Source organism: Salmo trutta, chromosome 1 (assembly GCF_901001165.1).
Source record: "Salmo trutta chromosome 1, fSalTru1.1, whole genome shotgun sequence".
NCBI lineage: Eukaryota > Metazoa > Chordata > Actinopteri > Salmoniformes > Salmonidae > Salmo > Salmo trutta.
The window spans coordinates 32013119-32027405 of record NC_042957.1 but is presented as its reverse complement, the minus strand read 5'-3'; the positions used below and the strand labels follow the sequence as shown (position 1 = coordinate 32027405).

Here is a 14287-nt window from a genome sequence, read left to right as displayed (position 1 = left end):
TCTGTCGGTGTCTAACAGAGCTTGTCCTGGGGAATTTGACATGTAGCCTATATGGATTTCTATGCATCTGAGGAAGTCAATATGGCAACAACCATAGTATTCACAACAATTTGACCTCGTACATCTGTTTTGAAGAGCAAGAACGAATAAACTTTTGAAATATCTGAAATGTCATGATTTTCATTTTTGACTGTATTACAGTGCTGGTCTAATGCAGTGGTTCCCAACCAGGAGGTACTAGGACCTTTGGGGGTACTTGGCCTATCCACAGGGGGTACTTGAGAAGACCCATGAGACCATAGGCTTACTGGTAAAATGAACATGGGGGGTAGTTCAGGGGTACTACGGGCAGAGCAAAAAAACGGTTGGTGGTACAGTAACCGAAAAAGGTTCGGAACCACTGGTCTAATGTATAATTGAAAGGGTGAAGTGAGAAAGCTAGCATCACATGTCACATCTGAGTCCATACTGAATCAAGATCCATGGACCATTAATTCTAAAGTGTATAACTACCTTGTTTCCCCCTTGTTATAAGAAGCACTAATTTCAGGGACTTCAGATGATGGTCATACATGGAAAATATAGCACACGAAATGAACCTGATATTTCAGCGCCATGTACAGTGTGATTAGCCTCTTGATTCAAGATGCAATATTACCCCATTCACATAAGATCTCTCCATTTTAATTTCAAGTGATTCCTAAATGACTGGAGGTTGAGAGCCACTGAGTGAGAAGAGAGCACCACGCCCAACTGGATTAATGAGCCCTTCTTTCAGAGTGATTACAGCAAAGACGCAGTTGTACAACACAGTACAACACCGCCGGTGTGTCCCAAATGTCACCCTATTCCCTATACAGTGCGCTACTTGTGACCAGAGCTCTATGTAGAGCACTAGGAAAAGGATGGCATTTGGGATACATCCCGCCTCTCCACTGTGGCTTTCTTCATCCTGTTATAAAGGATTAACCAGCTGCAAGCAGACAAAGGAAATTACATCATCCAACACTGAATTCAGATAATTTCTGCACAAACAAAAATATGTATGTACAGTATGTGGATGTCCGCCTTATTGTAGATTTTAAACTGTTTTTAGTAGCTGATAAGGGAGGTGGGTATGGGAAAAATACTAAATCTGAAATTATATACACTGAGTGTACAAAACATTATGAACACCTGTCTTTCCATGACAGACTGACCAGGTGAAAGCTATGATCCCTTATTGATGTCACTTGTTAAATCCACTTCAATCAGTGTAGATAATGGGGAGGAAACAAGTTAAAGAAGGATGTTTGAGCCTTTAGACAAATGAGACATGGATTGTGCATGTGTGCCATTCAGAGGGTGAATATTTTGTACACTCAGTGTATATCACATAACAATATTTGGAGACTTATGTTCATAGTGTCAGTGGTTCTGTTAATGTGACAGGAGCAATCTTGTTAGTATATGGGAATAATAATCATACCAGGCAATAAGTAAAACTTCAGTCTAATATCACTAATGGACAATATGGCAATTGTAGACCATTAAATGTCTTAAGCTTCACATGATGTCTCTTGGTGAATTTATGGCCAGATTTTGTTTTATGGCTTTTCGCACATTCTTCTTCAACTTTTAGATCATTTCCATAATTGCATTTGACATAGCCTGACTTTATTTGGTGCATTAGTGAACGGACCAAACATTAAGAATCTGTTAAAAGGAATAACATCATGTATTTCTTTTATGTGCAGATAAGTGCCGTGTGGTTAGTAAAAGTTGAAACGGCTTAAATAATGCATGGTTCTTCTCTGCAATGAAAACGTAACACATTCTGCGTTCCAAAACAATTACGTAGCTTAGCTAACAAACTCTGGAGCAACAGCACCCACATCAGCTTTATTAGTCCAATTTTGGATCTGCAAAAAAAAGTTGTTAACCAACTTTTTAGTACATATCCCATGGTTCCCCAGCAGCACAGTAAGAAACCAGCCATGTTGTCTTACGCTTGACAGATTCAATCTGCTCTGGGATGACTGAATAATTGAAAGTTCTAATGCAGGACCAGCTGGCAGCTGTGAGTGCCACAGAAACATCCAGACTATATATTCAAATAGCCTTTGTGCCCAAACTAGGCTAACTGAGGAGCCTGGCTATCAATATAATCCCGAGTTAGGAGGTTGATCTTGCACTAGTAAATGAATTGATGTGTGGCACTGTGCTGGTGTCAAAGTTATGCTGCCAATTTACTCAACCCTATCTTGTCATTTGAGCCCAAGTATTATTGACATTGGTCCCCCCTCCATCTTTCAATTAATCTTTATCGATTCTTGACTCCAGTGACAAATTAGTTAGGGCATTCTCAGCCTCTTATATGGGTTGTCAGCTAATTGCCCTATTATATAATGTCATTATAATGTCAAGCATGAAGCCCCTGGATAGTATTTAAAATATCAAGTGGTACAATTGGTTTTATGGAGATTCAATGACCTCTCCTTGTCAACACACACACACACACACACACACACACACACACACACATGCTGTCCCAGTTATCAATTATGGGAAGTTGCAAACGATTCCAAATAGTTAAAACCGAAATTCTACAAAGCTGGTGATTTTTATTTGAAAAGACCAAATCATTTTATTTTTATGGTGGGCTAATGTGATTGACATTTGGACACAGAGGCTAACAGTAGCCTACTACACAAGAAACGTATGGCACTAGCTCCGACCATTACCTTTCTTGTCTGAGTTGAGCTGCATATCTTTTGCGCATCCACCTCTCTCCTCCAAGAAACGCCCAAACTCTCAAAATCAGTCGTCAGTCACAAGTCTGCTGCTACTGGTGGACGGCTGTGGTGGGCACTCCTACTGTATTTTGGAACTCAAAAGCTTGAACGCGCATATTCCAACTGCACAGTGCTTTTGTCAAGGTGCCCTGACAGCAGAGGGTACGTACGCACTTACCGATCTACAGTTTCCGCGGTACAGCGCTGAGATTCACCATTCCCCACAGAGGTCCACGAGATGTCACAACCTACTTCATTACATTAATAGCAGATTACCCTACACCTGACTTCTTGGTGGCCGATATTTATGTGCACGTGTGTTCCGTGTGGAACCATCAGGATGACTGTTTAGAATAGTTTGATCGCATTTAGAAACATAGGTTACCAGATCATTTTCTCGACGAGTCGGTCCGGGACATCTCTTGCGGCATTGCGTGTAGGTGCTTGAGACCGAGAAGCACCTGCTCTAGCCTGCAGGAGATTATGTGGGGGCGCTTTCTGACCTCTACTGCATTTTGTCGGTTCTTGTGCATTTTGCCGCTGAGAGGATAGCCGTGTCCCGTTGAGGATGCCTAACAGGTAGGTTTACAGTAACATTTTGTTGGTTAAAAAAAACCATTCTGCACGTGTCATTCATTCCACCTACTAGGCACAGCGCTGTGTTCTGACTAGGCTGTTTTCTACGGGCAGGTAGACTAACTACGGAACCAATGGCTGAATGGATATATTTTACGTTTCCATCCCAAAGTTTGGACAAGTCTCTAACTTAGTTAACATAATGTATGAAGGAAATGTTTTACATGGGTAAATAATAAGCCTTTGCATTTCCCTTCATATTTTCACCTGTCAGGACAGAGCTAAAATTGACCTGCTGGCGTAATTTTTTTTGTTGACAAGTTTTAGATGCCAATCTTTCCCTCATGTCAGTCTTTAAGTTCACAGTTATGTTCTGTATTGCAGTGTTTCCCAACTCCAGTCCTCGAGTACCCCCAACAGTACACATTTTATTTGCTGTAACCCGGTCAAGCACACCTGATTCAACTTGTCAACTGATCATGAAGCCCTTGATGAGCTGAATGAGGTGTGTTTGTCCGGGGCTAGACTGAATGTGTGTACTGTTGGGGGTACTCGAGGAATGGAGTTGGGAAACACGGCTGTATTGGATAAATAGTATACTATATTTACATCTATAATAACCATGTAATAACCTACAGAAGTTCGAGGATGTTTCCACAAAGTTCAATTGTAACTTTGTCACCAGTTTATAGCACATTATGTATTCTGAACCTGTGTTTATGCTGTTATTTGCTTTATGAATGCCTATAGCAGGTTTTACAGTATATTGTATTATGTAATATAGATGGAGGTCACTCAATGCATTACACAGGCAGCTCATAAAAAGTGTTGATTGTAAAACAAAAAAACATTCGTTTTGACATACATTTTTGTTATAGCAAATCAAAATAGAATCTGATTTCTATGATGTGCAAATAGAGCTCTTAAAGTCAGACATTTTGAGATCTTAAAACATATTTTTAATCTGGGCTCCTAGTGATTGGGTAGATGTTGCTCTAAGAGGGTCTTTGCTTTATGAACACAAGCGTTAGTGTCCTATAATGGATCCCTCGCAGATGTAGGTAGTTGTAGTGCGCCCTAGTTTCTTGTCATATACTTCCTATGCCAATGAAATCCATGAGTTTAAAGTGATACCAAAATGTAACAAGTACCAAATCATGCATAACATCAACACTTGGTTTGCGCCAAACTATTCTCTCTCTCTCTCTCTCTCTCTCTCTCTCTCTCTCTCTCTCTCTCTCTCTCTCTCTCTCTCTCTCTCTCTCTCTCTCTCTCTCTCTCTCTCTCTCTCCTTTGTTCTGTGTGTTCGTCTCTGTGTCTTCTCGTCTCTGCGGTGATTTACTTTCATTGCTGTCTACAGATGCTTTTTGCCGTGTAGATCAGCCTGTCACCATTACTCTGCATTTACTTTCTAATAGGGCTTTTGCAATTAGTTAAGTCTCCAGCCTCATCTGTAAAAGTCAGTGGAAACAGATAAACCACACGGAACAATACCACGTTAGAATCTACACATTGCAGCGCCATGTTGTTGAATGCGCAACATGGGTAAAAAGACAACTGAATAACTTCCCTAAGCCATCTGCCTCTGTGTGTTTTCCAGCTCAGTCCTGCACGTACAATGTGGGCACCACTAGTCTTCACTAGAGAGCTCGATATCCTACTCCTCTGGCACATCTTCAGAAAGACAGCAGAAACTTTAAATCAAGGACGGATCTCATAACACGAGTGTCTCTCTCCACTCTGCACTCCATCCACCCCCCCCGTTGTCAAAGGCCTAATTTGGGATAATAAACGCCATGATGGCCGACAGCAAGAGACAGCCAGGGCACCATATTGTTGCATTCATCTTAATGACTCCACTGGGTAGGGCTGCAGCAGGACTCCCAGGCAGGAGCTGAAAGCAGGCCAGTCTCCGTTGACCTTCTGGGAGAAAAAAAAATGGAGCATCCTACTACTGGCTGATGAAACAACGTGGCTGGCTGGAGAGCTTGCCAAGCACTGTAAAAATCTCAAGAAAGAAAGAGAGAGAGAAATGGAGAATAGCCTTTCACTCAGAGTTGACAGTGTCCTTTACAGTGATTCTCTCAATACCTCAAGCCAAAGCTAGCTATATTACATTTGTTTAATTTGCTGACTTTATTATTTCATTCCAAGTCATCTCATCTCTGTAGAACTGCTGCCTATGCTCTCTGACAAAATCACTATTAGGTGTTCTTCAAAGTAAATAAGGCATACTTTTAGGACTGCTGAATACTGACTAGCAATCACGTAGATCATGTATTTTCAGGTAGAGATACCTCACTAAGCAACAGCTGCTCTCTACATAACCTCACAATCGCTCATTCTCTTGTCTCTTCTGTAGCAGGCATAAAAGAAAGACTGGACAAGTACATGTGCAATGGATTATGGCCATTCTAGTTAATTACCACATTTTATGCACTATACTATGTATAGTTTTTGCCTGTTGGAAACTACAACTGCTTACTACATCACACAGTTCAAGCTGGATCTCATTTATTTAGAGAAACTGCAATATGCGCATTGAGCTCACAGAAAAAAAATGGAATTCAAATAATTGGGCCGCAGTTGGTCAACTAGTTGTTTTAAACTGAAAAATAACTGACATTTCTGTGAATTGCTCAGCGCTGAGTGTACAAAACATTAGGAACACTGTGAGTTGCACTCCCTTTTGCCATCAGAACAGCCTTAATTCGACGGGGCATGGACCCTACAAGGTGTCGAAAGCTTTCTACAGGGATGGTGGCCCATGTTGACTCCAATGCCCACAGTTGTGTCAAGTTGGCTGGACGTCCTTTGGTTGGTGGACCATTCTTGATACACACAGGAAACTGTTTAGCGTGAAAAACCCAGCAGTGATGCAGTTCTTGACACACTCAAACTGGTGCGTCTGGCATGTACTACCATACCCTGTTCACTTCAATCTTTTGTCTTGCCCATTCAGCCTCTGAATGGCACATATACACAGTCCATGTCTCAATTGTCTCTAGGTTTAAAAATCCTTATTTAATCTGTCTCCTCCCCTTCATCTACACTGATTTGAAGTGGATTTAACAGGGGACATCATTAAGGGATCATAGCTTTCACCTGGATTCACCTGGTCAGTCTGTCATGGAAAGGGTTCCTGATGTTTTGTACACTCAGTGTATATAGTTTCCAAGCAATATCTAACTTGACCTTGACTACTGACTCTCATTAAGTAAACAAATATAACACACATACAGTAGTGGATATGTACCCCTATAAAGCACTGTGTCATCAAGCCCGATCCTTAATAATCCGTGGTAATAATACCAACTAGCAGCAATGCCCAATTTGAACAGACGTGTTTGCTGAACAACAATAGAGATGAATTGCTTGCTTGCAATGCAATTAGGGAGAGAGAGAGAGGCAAAGGGGGGGCTTTTTTTATTGTATGCGATTGAAAGCTGCTGCGTACGGCGCGGGAATTTGTCACTCCTCTGTCCTGACACCCCTATCTAAGCCATCTTCCTGCGGCTGGGGAGTTATAGCTAAGGTGACTGTGATCATTATTCACAGACCGATCTGCTCTTCCCTTGCACTCTTGTTTCTCTTGGGTCTGATCAAGTGTGCTCTATTATTATACCTCCCTGTAATGATTTGCGGAGGTCTGGCTGTGTAACATCTGAAGGACAGCAGTGCGTTTTAGCGCCTTTGAAAACAATATCGCAATCCACATCCATTAGCCATACGGGTTTGATTCTCAGGATTCGTCTGGTGCGGTATGGACGCCCTTCCCAACGGTGTACCGCTGGGGACCTTATGTTTGATTACATTCGATTTTTGTACTTCTGATTTTCCTTTGCTTTTTTTTTTCTAGCTGAGCTTCCCTTTTTAAATGTTCCTTTCACATGTGAAATAAACATGATTTCATTACAAACACAAAATGCACACCATAGTATTGGTCATATGTTGTCGAGGAGCTTTTGCTTCAGGTTCTGAAACAATTGCACGGTATCAGATATTGTATCTGTTTTCCTTTGTGTTCACATGAAAAACAATGGAAGTTATAGCTCTCCCTCTGAGGTACTTGTGGTTTTAAAGCCGTTGAATGAAAATGCAGTATATTACCCCTAGCATGGATCCATATTTACTACCAGGGCTCTGTACTGTGTGTAATTGACTTTGGAATGCATAAATAATTACGCAGACTCGTCTCTGAGTGATGTCTAATCGCTTCCTCGCCATGTTCCTCCTCCCTGTTGCAAGCTCTCACAGCTCATTTGTTTTTCACTGCCTTACGCCTTATCGTTCCACTAGTCTCTGTTGTAGGCTAAGCCATGATACTGCACCTCTAGCAGTGTTTCTGTAAAGAACAACAGATTTTCTGAGCTGAGGCATACAGTACACTGAGTGACGTTGAATAATGTGTGTACTGTTCTGTACTGTACACTCGGTGTAATGGAAGGTCCAATGCAGGTCAGTGTTTCCCCTAGGATTTCTTTCCAGCAGTGGTTGCAAAGTTAGTGTAGGGAGAGCTTTGGCTTGGAAGTGGGCGTGGCCGAACATTTTAGAGGGCCTTCTACTGGCCACACAATAGCTAAATTCCGACAATTATACATATTTTGCCATGGGGCGGAGACAACATTTGCCAGGTTTAAAGCATGCTTTAAAATTGCAAGGGCTCTAGACAAAATTTTTCCACTTGTGGCGCTGGTGCAACCAACTTTTTCAGTTGATGGCACCAGCACATGATTAGGTCGCTCCATTCTTTTCTCTGCGGCACGGCGTTAATAACCTGACCTGTGTTCTATAATGTAGCTGCATTCCATACAGAGCCAGGATGATAATGACTAGCAATCGTTTAAATTAGCATGCCCTTGCAGGGCTTGACATTCAGGTAAATTTGCCAGTGGCACATCGGGCCCACAAATGCTCCAGATACACAACTAGTCTAAAGAAGGCCAGTTTTATTGCTTCTTTAATCAGAACAACAGTTTCCAGCTGTGCTAACATAATTGCAAAAGGGTTATCTAATGATCAATTAGCCATTTAAAATGATAAAATTGGATTATCTTACACAACGTGCCATTGGAACACAGGAGTGATGGTTGCTGATAATGGGCCTCTGTACGCCTATGTAGATATTCCATAAAAAAATCAGTTGTTTCCAGCTACAATAGTCATTTACAACATTAACAACGTCTACACTGTATTTCTGATCAATTTGATCTTATTTCAATGGCCAAAAAAGGGATAGCTAGTGTATCCCTCTTTCGACTCCTATTGGATGTACATAGATAATGTATTTTCACGTATTGCATCTGCATGCTTTATGACTTCTCGCTGTTGGACAATACATTTGTACTCGGTCTTGACTCGGTCTCGGACAGTGAGGACTCGTAATTTCCTCCCTAGAGCAGCAGAGTAAAAAACTCTGAACTATCAGCTTCCATTTGGTCAGCTCATGAAACGGCTTCGCCAGGCCAAATATATACACTCCTTTCTTGAAACATTAATATCTTAACAGCCTTAACAGTCAGTTATAGACATGTTTGCGTGGTGGCGAACCTATAGGACCTCAGTGTGTGGCAGGTTGGTGATTCTGAAAGGACTGCAACCATAATACCAGCGCACTCATGTAGGAGAGTGCACTTTTAGTAAAACACAAAGAGCCAGTGGTGTAGTGGAGAGTATACGCAGTTATAAACTGTATGCCCACTTTTTTTTTCAGTGGATATTGCGTATATTCACTTCTTAATCCCTACTAATGAATATCAAAGTAGTGTAGTGGAGGTATACGACATCAATTATGTAGTACAATAGAGAAATGATGCACAAAGTAGGCTACACAATCGCAAAGCACGTGAAATATACACGCCTAGTTTCAGCGGAATATCATCTGTAGGCAGCAAGAGTGTTCAGCTCTCAATTGGTTTTGGCATGGAGCATTTAGCCGGTAGGGTAGGAAAGACCTTTCAATTTATTCTAACTGTGGCAACAATGGGTATTTAAAGCAGGCATTGAAAAAGTTTAGTCCGAAGTGTTGGTGAGTAGACGATTTGTGATGTGCAACTGTGATCATGTGCTGTTTGCATCAGGGGCGTAGACATGGGTGGGCCTGGATGGACACAGGCCCACCCAGTGGAGAGCCACTATTACTTCCCATTGCAAAAAAACATTTCACGTTTAGCACACAAAGTAAACGGTGACCTAAAGTTTAAACTGGAACTGATAGCATTTGAACTACTTTGTAGATATGAAACAGACAATCATAATACCACTCCAAAATATCACATTTCCAGTTTATGCTATAAAACCAACTTCATAAGAGGTTTTAAAAATAGGTTCTATTTGACTCGAAGTTCTATGACGTAAACTTTCTTGGTAGTCCCAAAAAATATTGCTATCAGGTTGTAGATCACAGCTGGCCAGGTACACTGTTTGCTGCCTCCATTCAGGATGCACTGTTTCAGTTTCAATGACTCAGTATTCTGGACAAAACAGACTGAATGTAAATCAAATCAAATCAAATGTTATTGGTCGCATACACATATTTAGCAGATGTAATTGCAGGTGTAGCAAAATGCACGGGTTCCTAGCAACAACAGTGCAGTAATATCTAACAATGCACACAAATCTAAAAGTAAAAGAATGGAATTAAGAAATATATAAATATTAGGATGAGCAATGTTGGGGTGTGTGTGTGTGTGTGTGTGTGTGTGTGTGTGTGTGTGTGTGTGTGTGTGTGTGTGTGTGTGTGTGTGTGGGGGGGGGGATGTATAAACATTATGGACAGTATGTGGATACAATATTTAGTATAATTCTGCGCAATGTACTAAGAACCTAGCTAGCTGTATGGACTGGGACAGTATATTTGGAGAGAGCCACTATTCTGTGAAACAGTATGTTACAGTCCCTGATGTCTCTCTGGAAGGAGATCCTCGCCCTGAGCTCATCTACTTTATTGTCCAGGGACTGATCATTAGCGAGTAATATACTCAGAAGCGGTGGATGGAGTGCAAGCTTCCTGAGTCAGAAGTCCTCTCCGAATACCTCTTCTCCGCCGGCAGCGTCTTGGACAGCCTCTGGGATAAGTTCAATTGCCTTGGGGGGTACTAATAAAGGATCCAATTCTGGAAAGTTGTATTTCTGGTCGGAATGCTGGTGATTTACCGCCACTCTGATATATTCCAGCTGTATGTAATAACACTAAAAACTTTCAGGACAAATAATGTAAAAAAATAAAATGCTGAAAAGTTGCTAAGGAGCTAGAAGCAGAGATGCCATGTTTATCGGCTGGGAATATCAATACAATCAAATTATCAAGGGCAATGATCACAAGTCAGTCATAACATGGCTAATAGGCTAGTGTATCTATTTATGCAGCAAGCTAAAAACACGAAGCCTAACGTTAGCTAGCTAGCTAGCTGCTAGGAGGCTGTCAAGTCATGCCATTGGAGGAGTGGGTGTGTGACATATTGCTTTTTCGGTGGCTATACACAGCTAGAGATGCAGGTGTCATTTGGTTAGCTAGCAAAAACTTAAATGACTGTTTTCAAGTTAGCATATCTCTTGCGTTTCCAAATTCACTCTGGCTATCTACTCCGATTTCAGGCTACAGTTCCCCATCGTTTATCAGTGCAATTTTGATGGCCAACTAGCTGAAAAAGTTTGTTTCTTCATTAGATTTGAGCTTATCTTGCTCTGGCTAGCATTAGTTGTTGATCGTGTTGTTGTTGTGCATAACTGAGGGAGAGAGAGCCTACCCTTTCATGGTTGTTTAATCAATAGGACTGTAAAGTCCCCAAATGTAAGAGGACTCTAGTGGTGTTACATATTTGCAGAAATCCATTCAGGTGTATTTTGTGGCTTTTGGCGAATGTGTTCTAATGATCTAAAGTCGCTCTGTTGCAACTGCTTGTAAACACACAGTCCAGTTCAAAGTGAATGTGGCAAATGGCTTGTTTGCATAAAGGCCGACTGTAGCTCTGATTGGTTATAGTGCACCGGTCTGTGTCGACTCCGGTCCTGGACAAGACAGATATTTTTGTTGTGTTTTATTTACTGCAGTATCTATTAATTTTCCAAGAGCATGGCCCCTTTTACAAATGCCTTAGTATACGTAATTCACAAACATTCTAAGAATTTATGAAAATGTGAAAATGACCATATCTATGTAGTCGCTTCTCAGAAAATGTTTTTAAAAGTATCATATTCTTCCTGGGGGTGTGTATGAACATATTTTCATATGATTTCATGTTGCTAAAGTGCTGTCAGTTCCACTTGAAATGCAACAATGTTTCACACATATGGTGCATTCAGAAAGTATTCAGACCCCTTGACTTTTTCCACATTTTTTTACGTTACAGCCTTATTCTAAAATTGATTGAATTGCGCCTGAGCTCAATTTCGACTTTCATAGGAAAGGGTCTGAATACTTATGTAAAATTTCTAAAAACCTGTTTTCAGCGGCAGGGACTGGGAGACTAGTCAGGATCGAGGGAAAGATGACCGGCGCAAAATACAGAGCGATCCTTGATGAAAACCTGCTCCAGAGTGCTCAGGACCTCAGACTGGAGAGAAGGTTCACCTTCCAACAGGACAACGACCCTAAGCACACAGCCAAGACAACGTAGGAGTGGCTTCAGGACAAGTACCTGAATGTCCTTGAGTGGCCCAGCCAGAGCCCGGACTTGAACCCGATTGAACATCTCTTGAGAGACCTGAAAATAGCTATGCAGCGACGCTCCCCATACAATCTGACAGAACTTGAGCGGATCTTCAGAGAAGAATGGGAGAAACTCCCCAAATACAGTTGTGCCAAGCTTGTAGCGTCATACCCAAGAAGACTCAAGGCTGTAATTGCTGCCAGGGGTGCTTCAACAAAGTACTGAGTAAAGGGTCTGAATACTTATGTAAAAGTGATATTTCAGTTTTTTTTAAATAAAATGTATTTAACTAGGCAAGTTAGTTAAGAACAAATTCTTATTTACAATGACGGCCTACCCCGGCCCAACCCTAACCCGGACGACGCTGGGCCAAATGTGCGCCGCCCTATGAGACTCCCAATCACGGCCGGTTGTAATACAGCTTGAATGGAACCAGGGTCTGTAGTGACGCCTCTAGCACTGAGATGCAGTGCCTTAGACCGCCGCACCACTCGGGAGCATAAAGTGTCTCTTTTCAGCATTAGTTTTAAATAAAAGTTGAATTAAAAGTTTAGATCGAGCAAAAAAACTGTTGTGCATTGAAAATATATTTAAAGCCCTCCGTCCCCCTTCCAAGCCTCGTGCTGTCTCATGCTTTGTGAATTAACTGATAAACATCAAGTTCTACCTTCCACTGCGGCTGAGTCCAGGGTATCAAGTCTCCAGCCTGACCTCTCTGTTGACAAAAATGATGAGAGCAGCGTCTGTTTGTTGTCTGACTGCAGAGCAGACATTCATTACTTCACGGAGACAGACAGACAGACAGGGGGTGTGATGGGTTTTTCCCCCTCTGTGGCGTGTCGAGTTACATCCGGGTTCAGCAGTTTCTATATATTTTTTTGCGTTACTGCGTCTCTGCCGAAGCTTGACCATAAAAAAAGATAAAGGTTTATTGATGTGGTTGGAAATGATGTCATAGCACAAAAGTTGATTTACTTAAATCATTCTGACCAGAATTAGGGTAGACTAATGGCAGGCATAACGAAATGACAGTCAGGTTCATCAATTTCACAGAAAGCACTTTCCCCATCATGGTCACCGGGAATGAGGGCCGGGAAAAGGATGAGAGAAGGGACCACATTTCTCTTCTTCAACTCTGCTGTTTAATGCTTGTCAAATAATACAGGCGAAGGAAAACCTAATGGAATACTGAAGGATTTCACCATCAACATATAAGAACTAATGTTACCTTACAAGTGGCATCAAGAACAATACCAGCAAGTCATATGTCTGGTTTAGTGTTTATTATATGGACTTGAGAGTATTCTTCTTGATTCACGCTACTGAAACAACATCCTATTCTTGGCAAAGATGACTTGATAGTTTTAAGGACGTCTGTCAGTTTTTTTTTATGTAGTGACAGCGTACGCACGTAACTTGGGCCACACAGTCAGACAGTGGAATGCAACACAAAGTGATAGAAAAGCGTGACAAATTTTGAGTTGCTATCCACCGCTATCATTTAGTGGCTGCATCTCCCTATAACATTTCTGTCTCTGGCAGGGCCTTGGCAACTACTGGCAACCACTGTCTCTGGCAGGGCGTTGGCAACCACTGTCTCTGGCAGGGCCTTGGCAACCACTGTCTCTGGCAGGGCCTTGGCAACCACTGTCTCTGGCAGGGCTATGCATCCCCTGCATGGCTGTGGATGGTGTGCTGCAAGATTTACTGCACTGTACCATTTTAAAGATTCAAAATCTTTAGCACCCAGGGACAGAAACAATAAGCATGAATTACTTAGCAGTGTTGGCAGAGCATAGTGTGTACCGTGGACCTTGTTTCTTTACCACTGGGTTCTGTCGGCTTAGCCAGGATTGCTGAGGCTATTTTTTGTGAAAAGATCAGCTTTGACAATTTTCTGTTGAGTGCTTTCGGAGGCAGTCATACTGCGGCATTGGCTTCAAGCTCAAGTATGTTGAGTTTAATATTGCTGTTCTACAGCAGGAAATTACCCACGATGGCATAGATGGATCCAGGCAAATGAAAAGGGAGGAGTTGACAACTTTATTAAAATCAAAAAGTATTGAGATACACAGCCAGTCAGATTCAAGTTTCTTGGGGGAGCAGTGTACTACAAATGTGCTCTGATTCAACCCTGAGTTAGCATCCACAGACTAAATCATCAAGGAATCTGCCTAGCTTATTGATCCATCTGGGAGACACTACTAGTGGCAGCCAGGAGAGGTCAACCTAAAACACGGAGAGACAGGGAGAAGGGCTTTGAGTGCTGGGTGTCAGTCAGTCTAG

General features: G+C 41.8%; 1 protein-coding gene across 1 annotated transcript in view; it reads left to right on the top strand.

The window, feature by feature from the left end:
* The first annotated feature begins 2761 nt into the window (after positions 1–2761).
* Positions 2762–14287, top strand: part of LOC115194199 (heparan sulfate glucosamine 3-O-sulfotransferase 5) — a 69442-nt gene continuing 57916 nt past the window's right edge. The window contains exon 1 of the mRNA XM_029753672.1: positions 2762–3353. The gene's annotated coding sequence lies outside the window, so the exon portion shown is untranslated. The remainder of the gene's footprint in view (positions 3354–14287) is intronic.